Raw genomic sequence first — 4,212 nt, 5'->3', positions numbered from 1 at the left:
AATTGCTCTTCCCATTGCACCTGGTGACGGTGATGAGCATAACTCATCACTGCTCGTGGTTAACGGCTGGTGACATTTTGAAGCTGGCTGCTTGGCTTTGGCTTGGCCAGCACCAGGGGGATTTGAAAATACCCGACTGATGTCAGGGTCCAAAGAAATACAAACCAGAATGCATGCAGCACCTGAGAGCAAACAGTAAGTCAAGCGAGTGAGGTGTGGGGCACTCAGATGCCCTCAAGTGACCGTGAGCAGGGATGGCTGCTGAGGCCCACTGTCCTAGCTGCATGGAAATGCAGAAATGGTGAGCCGATTCGCCTTGGAAGGCAGCATTTCGTGGGAACTCAGGGATTAAAATTCCACACGCCTGGAATCAATATTTTATGCTCGTGTTATAATTCACTTTGCGAGAGAGAGGACACAGTTCTCCGAATTCTTGGGTGAAGCAAACCACATATCCAAGGGATTAAGGGGATTTCCGTGCTTATAAATTGTGCCCAGTGGTGGGTGGGTTGAGAGTGTGGAGGAGGATGAGGGAGGATGGTAGAGGAGAGGGGCAGCAGAGGCTCAAGGAAGGCAGAGAAACAGAGGGTCGGAGTTCGAGCAGAGCTAACTCGATGACAACATCTCATGGGAGGCCAACACACCATACTGAGCATCAGATCAATGTGGCTTTAAGATGGGAAAGACTCAAAAAGACATCCTCAAATACTTGGGTTGACTGGAAACCCAAATCAGGTGCCGCTGAGTTGACTCTGCCTCACGGCACCCCCATGTGTGTTAGAGAACTATGTGCTGTAGGGTTTTCAATGGCTTATTTTTTAGAAGCAGATTGACAGGTCTTTCTTCCAGGGTGCCTCTGGATGGACTCGAACTTCCAACCTTTTTATTAGCAGCCAAACACGTTAATCATTTGCACCACCTAGGGATTCTGGGTTGACTGAAGCAGCCCTTCTCCGAAATGACTTCAAAGTAAGTCAGACTCTTTCAGGAAGCACCGTAAACAGTTGAGACCCTTCCTGTCACCAACATTATCTACTGTATCTTAAAAGAAAAAGGAGAGAGAGCTACAAAACATGTTTTGCCTCACACTTGCTACCAAGTGAACATTTCTGCTTGTTCTGTTTTGCTGTGAGGAAACTAATGTTAATCAAAGATCTACAGTGTACCACCAGGGTCTTTCATAAGCTGCTGAGCCAGTTTGAGCTGACTCCAAATTCTAGTCCCCTTGTCTTTTCTCTTTCCCACAGGGCCTTCTAGACAATTCTTTCCTGTGAGGAGAGAAACTTGCTGCAAAAGCTCTTAAGAGCTAGTGGGAGGCCCATGTCCCAGGTGGGACAGGGGCCAAGCTTCCCTGGCTCGAGCTCCCTCTGGGGAGAACAGCCAGCTGTCCAGTGGCTGTGGAGTTGACTCTGACTCATGGCAATCCCAGTGTGTCAGAGTAGAAGTGTGCTCCACATGATTTTCAATGACTGATTTTTCGGAGATCGGTTGCCAGACCTTTATGTAAGGTGCTACCAGGTGAACTCGAACCTCCAGCCTTTCAGTTAGCAGCTAAGCATTTAACCATTAACACCACCCAGGGATTCCTCTGGGGAAAGCAAAGTCCTGGCAAATTGTGCCTTTCACCCCTAGAACTCCAACACCAGCATGGGCCAGAGTTCTAAGCAAAATAAATTTCTTGGTATCTGTCTGTTCCCTAGTGGGTAACAGTCGATGTCATGAAATCAGCCCCATGATAAGGCATGATTAGAAGCCTACAGTTCCGAGGCAGGTCTCAGGAGTGCAGCCCACTGCAGAATTAGTTCTCAGCCCCTCAGGAAGGGGGCCGATCCCCGCTGGAGAGAAGCCCACACTCCCTTGAAGGAAGCAGAGGTAATAACTAATAACCTTTCCTCTGCCCCGCCTTCTCCTAACCTTGTCATGAACCGTGGCTGTTTTGTTCAAAGAAGTGTTCAGGCAGCCAGTCTAACTTTAATGAAAAGCAGACCCTCACTCACTGTTGCCCCTCCTTGGGCAACAGAGATAAAAACCTAATGGCATGTCAGATCCTTGATGGCAAACTCGCCAGGAAAACAAAATTATCAGAGTAGAGCGGAGGCAGCGGACCGTGTCTGCTTTTGTGCCATAAAATAACATAACCTGATGACCCCCTCATTTGCTGAAGGGGCACCGGGCTGGAAACACCAAGGCCCCTTGCAAAAGTTCCCACTGCCGGGGCCATGGCTTTACTGGGAAATAGCCTTCCTCTCCTCTCTCCCCTCTTCTTCTTCTTTTTTTCCTTTTTCCCCTCAGGCATTTCAGTCTTCATTTCAATATTCTAAGGCACAAGCCTTGATGACAACACGTTTATCACCACACAAATTATGCGACTCTGACAGGAAAAGGTCCTCAGAAGGCTTCCTGTGCATGTGCGCACGCACACGTGTGTGTATGTGTGTGTGTGTGCACGGGTACACACACATACACACACACCCCTACTCACCTGCACTCACCCTACTCTATACTTAAAATCTCCCAAACTACTATTAGTAGACAACAAAATCAAAAAGTCCCTTACTTATCAGGCTACTGAAGGACTCACTTGACAATTCACACAATGATCTTTAATTGCATCTCAAAGATGTTTTGAAACAACTTCAGAAATTGAGAATTGTAAAAAAGCCCTTTTGAAAGCAACTCTTTTGCCAGATGAGTATAATGACTCCAGAGGGCTTTCTCAAGTCTTGCAGGAGACTGCCCTCGCTATTATTTTCTTTCTTCTTCCCTCCTGCCTTCCTTTCATCTTTCATAAACATTTATTGTGCGCATACCATGAGCCAAGGTTTAAGATAGGTACTGGGGAAACCTCACTGAGCAAAACAGAAATAAGCCCTGCCTGATTTCTGGCCACACGTCTATGGCAGAGGCTGCTACTTGCCCCCAAACTTCCACTATCCTCTTCTTCCTCAGAAGCAAACATCATTTTTCAGCTGGGCATATGGCTCCCCAGAATAAAAATTACAGGGGCTAGCCTCCCTTGTAGTTAGGTGTGACCACGTGACGAAGTTCTAGCTAATGGAATGATAGGTTCTAAGCAGAAGTATTGTGTGAAGCCTCCAGGAAGTGTTGTTAAAGCAAGGGAAGCATGTGATTTCCTCCATCTTCCTTCCTGCAGTTGGGACGTGGATATGATGGCTAGAGTTCAAGCAGCCATCTGATACCATGAGATAGAAGTACAGAGGACGGTAGAGGAGCAAGCTAGAAAGAGCCCAAAATGGTAGACCCACTTTGGAAAACTGGGAGTTTCTTATAAAAAAAGCATATACCTATACTAACTGCATTTGAGAATTCCACTCTTATGTATTTACCCTAGAGAAATGACAACCCACGTCCACACAGAGGTTTTTTTTTAAAATTTTTTTTAAATTGTGGCGAAACAACACATTTGCCATTTCAACCATTTTACATGTATAGTTCAGTGACGTTAAGTTCTCCATGCTGTGTAACCATCACCACTATAAAAAGACTTGCATTCAAATGTTCATCACCAACTTTTTCATAATGGAAACCACACAAAATTTCACCAATAGGTGAATAGATAAACCAAGTGGTGTATTCATACAATGGAATACTACTGTTGTTATCTGCCACCAAGTCAGCTCTGGACTCATGGTAACCCAATGCATAACAGAATCAGACCACTAGGATCCATAGGGTTTTCAATCGCTGATTTTCAGGAGCAGATCACCAGACCTTCCTCCCTAGTCATCTCAGTCTGGAAGCTCCACTGAAACCTGTTCAGCATCCTGGCAACACGCAAGCCTCCACTGGCAGATGGGTGGTTGTGCATGAGGGGCACTGGCTGGGAATTGAACCTGGGTCTCCTGTGTGGACAATAGAATAATATTGTGCAATAAAAAAGAACAAATGCCTGATACATACAACAGCATAGAAGAATAAAAAAAATCTCATACCAAGTGAAATAAGCCTGAGAAAAAGGAATTCACGCTGTATGATTTCATTTACATGAAATTCTAGAACAAGCAAAACCACTCCATGGTGAGAGATGGCAGAATAGTGGTTGCCTGTGAAGGGTGGAGACCAACTGGGAAGGCGCATGAGGAAGCATCCTGAGGCACTGGGTATGTTCTATATTTGGGCCATTGATCACACAGTGTACACATTTGTCAAAACTCATCAAGCTGTGTACCTTCAAGATCTGGGCATGTCACT

The sequence above is a fragment of the Orycteropus afer genome, unplaced genomic scaffold, assembly GCF_000298275.1.
Source record: "Orycteropus afer afer isolate SDZICR_OR568_19922 unplaced genomic scaffold, OryAfe1.0 scaffold00341, whole genome shotgun sequence".
In the NCBI taxonomy this organism is placed as follows: domain Eukaryota; kingdom Metazoa; phylum Chordata; class Mammalia; order Tubulidentata; family Orycteropodidae; genus Orycteropus; species Orycteropus afer.
Note: the sequence above shows the minus strand (reverse complement) of the source record.